General features: G+C 38.9%; 1 pseudogene; it reads right to left on the reverse strand.

The window, feature by feature from the left end:
• Nucleotides 1-7,410: 7,410 nt before the first annotated feature.
• Nucleotides 7,411-10,978, reverse strand: LOC125343030 (annotated as a pseudogene).
• Nucleotides 10,979-14,853: the final 3,875 nt, after the last annotated feature.

Raw genomic sequence — 14,853 nt, forward strand, 5'->3', positions numbered from 1 at the left:
AGGCTTTACATTTTTAAAACTTCTATAAACCTTTCTTTAAATTTTAAATTAATTTTGAGACAAGAAAAATTTGATCAAAATAGAAGAAGTCAGACACATAAGATTCATTTACTTTTATTTTATTTTATTTTATTTATTTATTTATTTATTTATTTATTTTTGGCCAGTCCTGGGCCTTGGACTCAGGGCCTGAGCAATGTCCCTGGCTTCTTCCCGCTCAAGGCTAGCACTCTGCCACTTGAGCCACAGCGCCGCTTCTGGCCGTTTTCTGTATATGTGGTGCTGGGGAATCGAACCTAGGGCCTCGTGTATCCGAGGCAGGCACTCTTGCCACTAGGCTATATCCCCAGCCCCATTTACTTTTATTTTTTTCAAATTTTTATTATCAAACTGATGTACAGAGAGGTTACAGTTTCATACGTTAGGCATTGGATACATTTCTTATACTGTTTGTTACCGCATCCCTCATTCCCCTCTCCCTTCTCCCCCTTTCCCTTTCCCCCAATGAGGTGTTCAGTTCATTTACACCAAACAGCTTTGCAAGTATTGCTTTTGTAGTTGTTTGTCTTTTTTTACCCTGTGTCTCTCGATTTTGGTATTCCCTTTCAATTTCCTAGTTCTAATACCAGTACAGATGGTTTCCAATATTCTCAGATAAGATTACAGAGATAGTGTAGATACAACCACAGGAAGGTGATACAAGAACATCATCAATAGTAGAAGCAACAGATCCACATGGGACATTGAAAGTAGTTACAACTGTGATATAACAATCGTTTCCACAACATGGAGTTCATTTCACTTAGCATCGTCTTATGTGATCATAAGGGTATAGCTACTGGGCGCTTGTGATCCTCTGCTGTGACATATCCAAATTTAATTTCATTTGCCTGATGTTCAAAGTCACATTAGAAACTCTAACACATTTCAGAAAAGCAATAAAGTGTATCTACAACTTATATGAAGGTTTAGATCTTTTAGTAAGCTAATAAAGCAGAAAAATACATGAAAAGAGAATTTTAAGAGATCTTAATAACATAATTATGTCATTTAGACCATGATGACTTCCCTCAAAAGGCCCCATTGGGGATGGGGAAATTCCAGAAATAGAAACTTGGGGTGAATTGGGGAATTGAATACCAAGTTACTAGGATTTGGTGGATAGGAGTGAAACTCAGAAGAGTGCAAAAACCTGGAATGTGTTCTGGTCAGTATTACCAATTCTGCTTCTGTATGTCTACTTGCTTGCCTTGTCTAACTTGCTCCACCACTTGTGTGGGGGTTTTGCCTTTAAAAACCCAGGCCTACTGATTGCTCCTCGAATGATGGAGTGCAGACACCCTGTGGTAAATAAAATCCTAGCCAGATTAGCAGAGTGTCTTGGAATCTCCTTTGAGTTTGGGATAAAACACCGCCATTTATCTGTGGGTTAGAGTCCCACCCTGAGTTAGAGTCCCACTTTGGTGATTGGGATACAACAAAACACGCTAATATAATTTTAAACCTTAAATACTCCAATTTGGCACGTTTTACTACTTAAAACTTTTTGTTTGTTTTGTTTGTTTTCTGTGGGTTGTGGAGCTTGAACTCTGGGTCTGAGTGCTGTCCCCAAGCTCTTCAGCTCAATGCTAGCACTCTTCCACTTGAGCTGCAGAGCCACTTCCAGTGTTCTGGTGATTAATTGAAGATGAGAATCTTACAGACTTTCCTGCCCTGGTTGGCTTTGAACTGTAATCCTCAGATTGCAGCATCTTGGTTACCTAGGATTACAGGTGTGAACAGTTGGCTCACAGCTACTATTTAATTCCTTTTTTGTTCTTCTTCTTTTTTAATTTTTTTTCAAGTCCTATGGCTTGGACTCAGGGCTTTAGCACTGTCCCTGGCTTCTTTTTTTTTCAAGGCTAGCACTCTACCACTTGAACCACAGAGCCATTTTCAGCCTTTTCTGTTTATGTGGTGCTGAGGAATCAAACCCAGGGCTTCATGTATGCTAGGCAGGCACTCTACCACTAGATCACATTCCCAGCACCTACTATTTAATTCTTAGTAGTGAAAATACTTGCTTAGTGCTAGTGAGGATGCAATGAGATCCTATTGGTATAGTTTTCTATAAAGCGTCAAGTGTCTTCAGTACCCATATTTATTCTGAATTTCCTTAGTCCTTAAGGTCAATTGGAAAAAAAATTCATGTTAGCATAATGACTCAAATTATCTTGGATTTACCCATGACATTTTCAGACTAATACTTCATTCTGCTTCTTTCTTGAACTTAAGAGTCTTGAGTTTGGAGCTCAGCTTTGCTTGCTCAGATGGTGCTTTACCATATAAGCCCCACTTCCAGTCAGTCTTTTTGCTGTTTATTTTGGAGATGGAATCTTCAGGATATTTCTTCCTATACTCACCTTGAACTGAAACCCTCCATATATCAACCACCTGAGCACGTCATATTGTAGGCATGATCCTTTGCCCCACTCCCCCACCCCAGGCCATTCAGCATTAATATTAAGCTTATGAGAACCTAGCCTAAGTATTAATATTCTTTCACCAGATCTCGTGTGTAAACTGCCATATTTAGCCAGCATTCACTGCACAGACTAATCACCATCTTTAAAGAACAATCTGTTTTGTTGAGGAATCTGATGACAGAATTAAACTAAAGTTTAAAGTAATTTGTTTTACTATTTTTAATTTCTATGTTTACTTTAAAAAACCAGCGTTAGTTACACAAAAGAGTTACAATTTAACAAAGCAGTTTGTAAATACATTGATTTTGACCACTTTCACCCCTTTTAACATTCTTATTTATTTCTCCCTCACCCACTCCTCTTAATTTTGTAGGTGATGCATTGGATCCTTGACTTCATTCTCCCCCTCTTCTCTCCATTTGTCCATCCATTTCCATTGACCCCCACCCCACCCCTTTTGAGTTTATACTTCCTGTGTTTTATTTTGCTGTATTTTGACTTTGCCTTTCTATGGAATTTCACTATTTGAGTTCATCCTTGAAGCTGCCATATGTTAATACATTTGTATACAATTTTCCAGCACCCAACATATTTATTTACAAGTTTATAAGCTAAGTCTATCTTCCACATACATCCTTTGTCTGTCTGAGCCTGACTTACTTCACTTAACATATATTTTCCAGGTCTTTCCATTTCTTTACAAATGGCACCATATCATTCTTTCTAATGGATGAGTAAAGTTCCATTGTGTGTCTATACTATAGTGTTCAACCCATTTGTCCACTGAGAGGCATCTGGGTTGATTCCAAAAGAGTTATAGTTCATGTCAGTTTACACTGTGTGTGTGTGTGTGTGTGTGTGTGTGTGTGTGTGTGTGTGTGTGTGTGTGCTGGTTCTAGGGCTTGAACTCAGGGCCTGGGTACTCTCTACTGGGGCTACAGCTTCACTTCAAGCTTTGGTTGGTGGCTAATTGAGATATGATTCTTATGGACTGTCCTACTGCCTTTCAATTGCAATACTCAGATCTCATGAGTAGCTAGGACTACAGATGTGAGCCACCTGTGCTTGGCAAGTACAATGCATCTTCACCAGTGTTATCCATTTAATCATTCTCCCTGATCTCTTCATCCTAGCCTATGGATCTTCTCTTCTTGACATAATCTTTATTCATAATAAGAAGTTGAATTTGAAAAAGGATTATTAAAAGAGACTCATGCCTGTAATCCTAGTTACTTCGGAGGCTGAGATCTGAGGATCAGGTCCAAAGCTAGCACTGGCAGGAAAGTCTGTGAGACTCTTATCTCTAATTAACCACCAGAAAACCATAAGTAGCCATGTGGCTCAAGTAATAGAGCACAAGCCTTGAGCTGAAGACCTCAGGGACAGTACCACGGCCCAGAGTTCAAGCCTAAGAAAAAAGAAACATGGTATGTTTATGTTAGATGATATAGCATGCAACTCAGATTTAGTAAAATATTTCAAAAAATAAAGTTGACCCTCCTTAACATGTAAAATGATATTTATTCTTTTTTAAAGAAAAACTCAAAAACTATAGGATTTAAAGCTTGTATCACCTGCTAAGTGCAGCACCAGGTGGAAGACATACTCCTTACTGCATTTTCAGCAGAATTGTGGAGGTGAGTTATTGGGAACCAGTGAGGAGAAAAAAAACAAATCACACATACACAAATATACACAGTTAATCATAAAACACACAAAAAATATACTGTTTGGGTAGTTAACTGAAAATTTAAACTGATAACTTCTTTTGTGGTATAGCATAACGGGTAATAATAATAATGTTAATGTTTTCATTACTGAAACCAAACTTAAATGTGCACTTTAAAATGTACCCTGGATACTGTTTATATGGGTATTAGAACTGGGGGAGGAAGAGGAAGTACCAAAATCGAGAGACTAAGAACAAAAAGACAAACCATTGAAAAAGCAACACTTACAAAACCATTTGGTATAAACCAACTCCACAACTCTTGAGGGGAGAGGGGAAGGGGGAAGGGAGGGAGGTATGAGGGAGGAGGTAACAAGTAGAACAAGAAATGTACTCACTGCCTTTCATATGAATCTTTAACCCCTCTATATCACACTTTGACAATAAAGAAAAAAAATTCTTCAACACTAAAATGGAGTGACCAAATAATTATCAGGTCTGTGAAAAATTCCAATTCTTACTTCTTTCCCCACTTCATCAAAAATTAGATATCTTGACATCCTTTAAAAATTAGAATTATCATCCAAGAATTTTAGCACCATGAAATTTTCATTCTATTCTTCAGAAATTTTCTTATTCATACCTGTTTCAGACTGAACTTAGACTTGAAAAATCATAAAAAGGAAAAAGTACTTTAAGAACCAATTATTAATTGTAGACCAAAATCCAATGTACTTTGAAATACTATCAGGAACTCAGAAGTTTTAGCATTCACTTGAGATGTAATAGGATGCTTTAACAGTAGTAATTATATATCAATTGATGATTTGTTGGGCTTCCCTATGCAAAAATTATGCAGAATTATAAACAAAAAACAAAAATAGTATTGCCTAATGGTTCAACAATGATTTTTGAGAAGAAACTTATTTGTATTAAATTATAAAGCACTAGAAGATAAACAATACTTGTGCTTTTAATATTGTGACAATACCAACTAAAATCCAACCAATTGCATTACTAATGGATAGAAATAAACAAAGTGTAATTTGAGAATTCTAGTCACACTAGAATCAGTAGAGATAAAGAGTATCACATAACACTAAAAGGCACAAATAAAACTTTTTTATATACTGTGTATTTGAGTACATCGTTTTATTTGTACGGAATTAGCATAAATTATTTTACCAAGGGGGTTTAATTTTAACATATCTTTCTGTATTTTCAATGTATTTTGATTAGTCATCCTCCCCATTTTCCTAAATTACTCGCAAGATTTTTGTCCCAGTTCTACACATGTACATAAAATATTTTCACTCCGTTTCTCCTCTCTTCCCCTCTCCATTATGCTTGCATTATCCTTCCCCTCCCTCTATGCTTGCACCCCATACAAAATATGTTTCAACTACTTAGCATTTATTTTTGTTAAAGTACATGTTAATTGTTCAAAGATATTTCACCATGGTACCTCACACATGCATATACTATACTGTACTCAGGTTGATCGTAGATAAATCGATAGAGGGATCCGGAATGTGTTTATGTGCTGTCTATATTTTAGGCCTAGCATCTGCATATGAAAGAAAACATGTGATATTTTTCTTTCTGAATCATATTACTTCAAATAATATATTTCCAGCTCCCTTTATTTCCCTATAAATGACATAATTTCATTGCTCAGATATCCTACAACCAATAAATTATAAAAAAAGTGAACTTACATAAAAATTGCACATTTTGTTGAGACAATAATTGAGAGACATGCTTTTCTCCACAGACTTACTATGTTTGAACATTTTTTTGGCTATTGAATATTGTTTATAGAAGAGGGGATAAAGAATGAGGTTATCCCATTTTAGCCTGTGTTTGGCTCTTATAAGAAATTACTTGAAGCTGGTTGCTGGTGGCTCACGACTGTAATCCCAGCTACTGAGGATTGCAGTTTGAAGCCAGCCTGGGCAGAAAAAGTTCTCTTGCGACCAATGAACCATTGAAAAACCAGTAATGAAACTGTGGCAAAAAGTGGTAGAGTCCTAGCCTTGAGGAAAAGAGCTCAAGGACAATGGCCGGGTGCTGAGTTCAAGCCCCATGACCAGCAAAAAAGAAAGAAAGAAAAAGAAAACAAAGAAAGAAAATACTTAAGGCAGAGTGCTTTTTGTGACTGGAGGCTTCAAATAACAGTGATGCTGATATTTTCGTTAGGATTCCTTGGCTGTGTCACCATGTGGTAGACAAGTACAAAGAATAACAGGCACATGGAAAAAAAGGCACCAAGAAGGGATGACCGCTTGCTTTATAATACCTAATTTGTACTGGACTAATCAAGTTTCCCTATATGAAGGCTTTTACAAAGTAACATTGATCCATGCAGGAGTGTGGTATCCCTTCAGTTTTATTACATCTTATTATGAGCAACCCATTGAAGGCTTTGTTCTTTTTTTTTATGAGAAAAAGTTTTATTTATGAAAGTCTTTCGTATACAACCCAGAAGCTCTACATAGGTACAAGGAACAGGATCTACTTAAGTTCTCTCGTCTTTTTTTCTAAGGATTAGTAAGTGTGACAGAGCGTAGGAATATTTAGAAGCAGTAAATCTCTGCGGTACTGGCAGGGACCTAGGGTATATAGTTCTCTCTCACTGACTCCCACCAGGCCTCTAAGTTTTTTACTGGGATTTGTAAGCAAGGACAATGAGCTGTAGGATTTTACTTTTAAGACTATAGTACCATGAAAATTACATGGTGATGTGAACACAGGTGATTGTAGTCTCTTATATTTTTCAGGGTTACAGTATTGGTGACATAATCAAATTACTGGCCCAGTTTAAAAGTGCTAGGTTTTGTAGACTGGAGGGTGAGTTGGCGTTTCTATCCTATCGCTACCGAAGCTTATGGTGTAAGTAGCTGCCATCAGGTAAATGCTTTTGCCCAGAAGAACACTGTGGATCTGTTAATGTGAGAACTAAGAGGAATGTTGGCATTAAAAAATCTAAGTTAATAATCTCAAGGATGAGTCTCATCACAAAACTGAATGTACAGAGACTTAGATAAAAATACTGCAAAGGACTCCTCCTCCCCGGTTTTGGGGCTTGAACTCTGGGTCTGGGCACTGTCCCTGAGCTTCATTTGCTAGTGCTTTATGCCACAGCACCACTTCTGGCTTTTTCTGAGTAGTTTATTGGAAATAAGGGTCTCACGGGCTTTCCTGCCCTAGCTGGCTTTGAACCACAATCCTCAGAGCACATCCTCCTAAGTATCTAGGATTACAGGTGTTAGTCACCAGCACCCAAAAGATTTTTGAGGTTTAAGATGATAACTTTTCAGAGCTATAGGACCTGAAGAACCTAGGGACAGTGCATACATAATGGATAAAAGTTAACAGTGAAAAAAGAGACAGTAGAAAAATATTTACAAAAGAAAAACAAGAATGAAGGAATATCAACCAGACAATTAGTTGTTTTTAACCATCTTGAGGCCCCTTCGAGCAGCCAACACCTCTGCTTTCTTCTCCTTTCGTTCTTGCACTTGCTTTTTCCGTTGCTCTTCCCTGGTTTGGAGAGGAGGTTGTATGTAAGATTTCTTATAGAGGCTAACTCTGCTTGCACGTTCATTGAGAGAATTATTTTCTTTAGATTGTCCCTATGGTTTCAGCTTTCCTTTGTGTGGTTCATAATTGAGGGGACGAGATAAACTTGCTTTCAGATCAAATACTGGCTTCTTATCATAGACTGGCGTCTTCACTGCCATCGTAGTCAACTTGAATGGAGTAATGACAGAAGCAGAATTCTCCTTGGTGTTCTTTAACTTGGGTGTTCCGAGCATGGCCTGGCTTTTGGGGTTAATCCCAGATAGAGACACGTGTAGAGACTTTCTGGCTGGAGTCTTGGTCAGTGAACGCTTATGCTCGTTATCTTTAGTAGCAGCTGAAAACCTGACGTTCATTTTGGTTGCTGAGAGCGTGGTCCGCTTGACTGACCCCTTCAGACACACCGTGCTCTTCCTCGAAGAGCTGCGGGACTGGCCTGGAGACTGGCACTGTTGAGTGGGAGTGCAGGCCACAGGGAGTCTTCCTCTTAGAGGAACTGGAGTCACTACCCTTCCCTTAGTGCCAGGCTGCTTCTTCAGTTCATTAAATGAGTTGTGTTCATCAAAATGTTTCCGTTTTCTCTTAATGTATTCATCAATGGACTCCCTTAAAATGAGCTTCATGGAGCTTCTTAAAATTTGGAGTAGTGGCTGCAGTTATTTTACTGTTTGCAAGTCTGGAAAATCCATCTGTAAAGCGAGGCTTTTTTTCTGAAGGTTCCTTCAAATCGTCATTATCTTTCATTTCACTCTGGCCTGTGGAAACCATGTTCCCAACTCCTTGGCCCTGGTCTGGCTGAGAAGGAACTTCTGCAGTAGTTTTGGGATCCTGGTTTTCCTGCCTTTCTCCATTCTGGAATGTAGTAGGATCACTTATTTTTATCTCGGAATGATCCCGCTGGGAGTTAGGCTTCCCATGGCCTCTCTTGTGCCTGCGTCTCCTCCTTTTGGTGACATGGACAACTGGCTCCTTCCCGGCTTGTTCCTGACTGCTCGTCGGTATCTCAGTCTCATCACAGAAGAATGCCGCAGTTTCCTTCTCATCCTGACTGTTACTTTCTTTCCTTGCTTCCAATTTGAGGTGGTCTTTCAAAGATTTTAACAACTTGTCTGCCTTCAGGTTAGCCCGGAGCCAAAGACTCTTGGCCAAGTTCCGCAAGTCCCCATACTTGAAGGAGTCCAGCTCCTTCGCGGACGGGATGGCTATGGCATCCTGTCAGCCTGGTGAAATGCCCAGAAGCAGAGCCCTTCCAAACCCTCGTGCCAATCCGAGCGTTCGAAGGCTTTGTTCTTGAAGTGATGGGGATACAAACCAGGATTTTGCCAAGACTAGGTGATACCCATTTTTTACTGACATCTTGGAGAGAAAGATTCCAGCATACCAGCCTTGGAGAACATTCTCAAACTATACTAAACCATAGCACCTACTCTGGTGGGTTCTCAGGACCTAATAGAATCCAGATGGGCTTGGTTCCATCACTCAATGTGGTGGTGGACTTCTGTCATTTAGATATACAAAAAGTATAAATAGAAGGATTTCAGTACAAGTGGACACAGACATAAAATCAAGGCCTTATTAGAAAAAATAATGAAAATAAAAAGAGGTAGCATTGTGGCTCAAGTAACAGAACACCTGCCTGGCTAATGCAAGACTCTGAGTTCCAACTTTAGTACTGGAAGAAAGCAACTTACACATTGGTCACATGCAAAATGCATTGCTTTTTAAATTAATATGGATATTTTCTAAATAACAATGTCACATTATTTCTATTATTTAGCACATGTTGTTTGTACAATGGGGTTTTGTTGAGACATTACCATACAGACATTCTGATATACGGATTAAATTCAATCCCCCATACTCTCCTCTCCTACCCTACCCTAGAGCACTTTCTTAAAATTAAAATTTAATTTTCATTCTACAATATAGAAATAAAATTCATAGACATTAGTATCTCTTACCACTTCTGCCACAGGAATGATGTTACACAATAAATGCCATGATGATGCAGATACAAAGACTTAATTCTGTACACATATTTCAGATGGAAATGATTTTCTCATCAGGCAGTTAACTATAGACCATGTCCATGATTGAAACATGGATCAGAACACAATTAGAAAAGAAAATCTAGATAGAACAATAAAGAAAACTGTTCTACATCATATGCTATAGTTAAATGAAATACACTTAAGTTTGTAATTCACATATTCAGAGGTCCCATATTCATGTTTAAGAGGCTTTTCCCTCCAGTTCCCCAAATATTCATTAAATATAAGGGACTGGTAGCCCAGATAAATAAGTTACAGAATTTACCCTAAAGATGAGACAGGCATTATCAGTCAAATGAGGGGAAAGTCTTATGGTTTCAATGTACATGAAGTAAGGGTATATGAAGATACAGCAGTTCAAATCCACTATGTGCTAGAGTAGGGTAAGATAAGTAAAATGGATACAAGTCTTTTGTACCACCTGCAAGTCTCATTTTTTTTTTTATCAAACTGAATTACAGAGAGGTTACAGTTTCATACATTCGGCATTGGATACATTTCTTGTATTGTTTGTTACCTCATCACTCATTCCCTCCTTCCCCTTCCTCTTTCCCTTCCCCCTCTCCCCCAATGAGTTGTTCAGTTGTTCAGTTCATTTTCACCAAACAGTTTGTAAGTATTGCTTTTGTAGTTGTTTGTCTTTTTTTACCCTGTGTCTTTCAATTTTGGTATTACCTTCCAATTTCCTGGTTCTAATACCAGTATACCCGGTTTCCAGTATACTCAGATAAGATACAAAGATAGTGTAGGTACAACCACAGGAAGGTGATACAGGAATATCATCAATAATAGAGGCTACAGCTACATATGGCACGTTGAAAGTATTTGCAACTGTGATATAACAATCATTTCCATAATATGCAGATCATTTCACTTAGCATTATCTTATGTGTTCATAAGGGTATAGCTATTGGGCTCCTATGGTCCTCTGCTGTGACTGCAGGTCTCATTTTATCCGTCCCTTCATCATGTTATTGCTATCAACCACTGGCTGCTTTTTGTAAAGTTAATTTTATTGTCAAGGTGATGGAATGAGGGGTTACAGTTACATACATAAAGTAGTGTGCACATTTCTTGTCAAACTTGCTACCTCCTCCCTCATTTGTCTTTTAAAAGCTGATATGGATAGTTTCGTCTTATTTTTTCCTCTTAGATATTTTTGTGAATGGACAAGTGTTGGAGTCACTTACCTTGCCATTTAATACTATCATACTCAACGAGACGAGGTAACAAACAGTACAAGTAATGTATCCAATGACTAACGTATGAAACTGTAACCTCTTTGTACATGAGATTGATAATAAATATCTGAAAATAAATAAATAAATAAACAGAAAAACCTCAAGAATACATTAAGACTAAAGGATAGAATCAGTACAGAGGTAAAGTTTGACTTTATAAAGAGAATAGGAGATAATTGATGTAGCAAGTTCCCATAGGAGATGAATGTTAAATGTGAAAAGTTATTAGGCATAAAATATCTCAGCTCTTTAAATTCAGGTGCGATTTCAAATAAACTTTTTTTTAACTTAATAAAGGACTTAGATGGAAGCATGACGAAGTATGAAGTATTGCTGGCCAGATGTTATTATTAATTTTTAAATATTCTCAGGGGAAAGGTTAAAGATTCATGGTACTGAGAATTCAATAAATGAGGTTATAAACAGGCAAGAGCTTGGACTGAAAATTGAAGCAGAAATAGATTTTATATAAATTTTTGAAAGTCAGCTGTTCCGAGACGGTGGAGGAGAAGCAGAGCACTTCCGGAGCTCCCTCCGATATCGTAGTTTTCTCACCCCATAGAAACTGTTACTCCTAGAAAGACAGCCAAAGTAAGTTCTAACAGTACAGAGATTCTGAACAGGAAGGAAAAATCGACTTTGCTGGTCTGAAAACACAGATTTGAGCTCCGCGCTGCATCCCGCCGCCGCCCCAGTGCCGGCACTGGCGCAGCGCCCGGCACAGCACCCCCGCACTCCACGCAGCTAAAGCGAGAAATACTCCAGATGGCAGCTGAGCACGGACGACCTGACATCGCAGAGACAGCGTGAGTACCCCACCAAAGTTATTCTCACTTGAGCCCACAGACCAGCTTCTGGAAGGCATCCCTGTCCCCACCGCCAGAGCAAAGCACCAGCTTTGCCACTGGCATAGGGTCAGACCAGACTGGAACTGAAGCGGGCCTGGGGAAAGCAAGGTCAAAAAAGCCATCTTTGAAAAGGCCAGGAGGGGCGGAATCAGTGAGAACCAGCTCCGCCCAGAAGAACGCCCCCTGCCCTGGCGGGAGGCAAGTCAGGGGCCGCGGCTTAGCCAGAGGTGCCTCACCCTGCCCGCCCGAATTTCTATACTTAAAGCAAAAGCTGTGAGCAGCTACCGGGGGCACAGAAACACCAGAGGGAGGAACAAACAGTTCTTGGGACAGCTAAACGGGCCTGTCACAGAGGAAGCTAATCCCCAGCCCAAAACGGAGCTGCATTCCATACCCACCTATGCCAAGGAGGCCGCCTCCCTCAGGCAAGCAACTCTCAGCGGAGCAAAACAGGCCAAAGGCACCCTGCCCTCCTGAGTTCACAGCCTAGTCAAGTCCAGGCATCAAAGGCAGCGGCCCCACTGCAGACAGAGGAGCCACAGTTCCTGAGACTGCTCACGTCCCCATCGACAGAGGACGGCCCAAGGCCTGCCTGCAAGCTGTGCGAACCTCAGAGACCCACGATTGCACCAACAGGGGAGAAGGGTCAGAACAGATCCACCCCTTGCCAACTGAAATCAAGTCAAACCAGCCAATCAGGAAAATAGTCTGCAGTCCATTGCAGGGAAACCAGAGACTGGAGAGAAACCACCCAAACAAGGAGGACTCCTTTTTTTTTTCTTCTTTTTCTTTTCAAACATTTTTTCTAAAACTTTTTTTTTAATTTTCTTTTTAATTTTTTCACATCTGAAACATCATTGGTTGTTTTTTTTTTGTTGGTTTGTTTTTTATTTGTTTGTTTGTTTTCCATTTATACCGGTTTGTTTTATCAAGGTTTTTTTTGTGTTTGTTTATTTGTTTGGGTTGTTCCTTTTCTGTTATTTTCCTTTTTATTTACTTTTTCTTCCTTTTAAAATAATTTTTCTCTGTTTTGTGTATCTGTCTTCCAGTATTTTTACTTTATTTCTCTCATTGTGTCATGTTCCTTTAAAAATTACTTTCCTATGAATAACACCTCCACTCTTTTCTGCTAACTCTCCAGTGTCTGTCATTTTAACCTTGTTCTTTCTACTGATTCTACTCTTCTCCACATTTCCACGTCACTGAAACTAAACCAAAATCACCACCACTCCCCCAATACATTTTACTCTATTCTCTTTACTACCTCCAACTTACCTTCCTGACTTACTGCATGGACCTCCAGGTTCCATTGACTCCTGGTTATTGGATAGAGGGTATCCCAGCTTAATACGAGTGAATCAAAGGGGTTCATAGAGAAATCCAGTCCTAAAAGATCTTAATATAAAAACAAGAATTGCGTATAGGGTTGTAACAGTAAATAAGTAACTACTGAATACCGGGCCCAGGATCGGTTGTTATACTGAAATTATATTCTTTAAGAACACCAAATCTAACTTTATAGAAAGGTATACAAGTTATCTGTATATAATTGTGAAATTGTAAGATTTACACAACAGTGCTTGGTAAGGGCTGCTTTGGGTCTTAAACAGTGCTCACAGGTGCTGGGAGACTGGAATTCCCAATTCAAATGGGCAGAAGAAACACAAGAAAGATGGCAAACAATGAAGTCTTATCCCCCACTCAAAACAAGCAGGATGCAGAGCAGTCAATCAAAAACATAGAAGAAAACCCCCAAAATGCTCTACAAAGTCTACTGATAAACATGATAAATGAAAAGTTAAATCTCTTCAGTCAATTATGTTAGAGCGTGAGGAGGCAAAGCAAAAATTAATGGAGAATTTCATGGCATCCACAAATAGAAAGATAAATGAGCTTCAAGAGTCAAATGAAAAGATAGCTACCCAGCTTAAAGATTTGAGGGACAACACTCAAAACCAAAGTAATGAAGTTAATGAAGTAAAGAAGTCAATACAGGACCTAAAAATGACATGGAAATCATCAGGAAAGACCAGTCAGAAGGAAAAGAGGTTCGAAATCAAGTAGCTAGCCTACAGTCCCGACTAACTGAAGCAGAGAATCGAATCTCAGGAGCTGAAGATTCCTTAGATTCTATGGAGAAAGATAAAAAATCAATACAAATCCAGTCCAAGCAACAAAACAGATCGCTACAGGAGATTCAAGACACGATCAGGAAGCCCAATTTAAGGATAATAGGTATTGAGGAAAATTTGGAGAAAGAGGTTAATGGGATAGGCAACCTATTTAACAGAATATTAGCTGAGAACTTCCCAAACATCCAGAAGGAAAGGCCTATACAGATACAAGAAGCATTTAGAACCCCAAATCGACCAGACGAGAATAGGACATCCCACCGACACATTTTGATCAAAACAGCTTCAGCAGAGTGCAAGGAAAAAATACTCAAAGGTGTTAGGGCAAAGAAAACACATATAAAGGAAAAGCAATTAGAATCACCCCAGACTTCTCAGCAGAGACCATGAAAGCAAGGAGAGCCTGGAATGAAGTATGCCAAACTCTAAATAAAAATAATTACCAACCAAGAATTCTGTACCCAGCCAAACTCTCCTTCATAGCCGAAGGTCAAATAAAAGTCTTCCACAATAAGGAAAAACTGAAACAATATATCTCCACCAAACCAGCTTTACACAAAATCCTTAAAGATGTACTATACAGGGAAAATAATCAAGATCCCCACACAGACAGAGAAATGAACCCTAATTAGTAAACACTAGATCAAGAAATGGGAAGACACAGCTTTAAACAAGATAGTGATAATGAAAGGAACAAACGATCATCTCTCAATCCTAACTGTCAACATTAATGGACTTAATTTTCCAATCAAACGACATAGGCTCATAAGTTGGATCAAAAATCAAGATCCATCTTTCTGCTGCCTCCAAGAGACACATCTATCCAGCAAAAGTAAACATCTTCTAAAAGTGAAAGGCTGGAAAC

The sequence above is a fragment of the Perognathus longimembris genome, chromosome 28, assembly GCF_023159225.1.
Source record: "Perognathus longimembris pacificus isolate PPM17 chromosome 28, ASM2315922v1, whole genome shotgun sequence".
Lineage (NCBI taxonomy): Eukaryota > Metazoa > Chordata > Mammalia > Rodentia > Heteromyidae > Perognathus > Perognathus longimembris.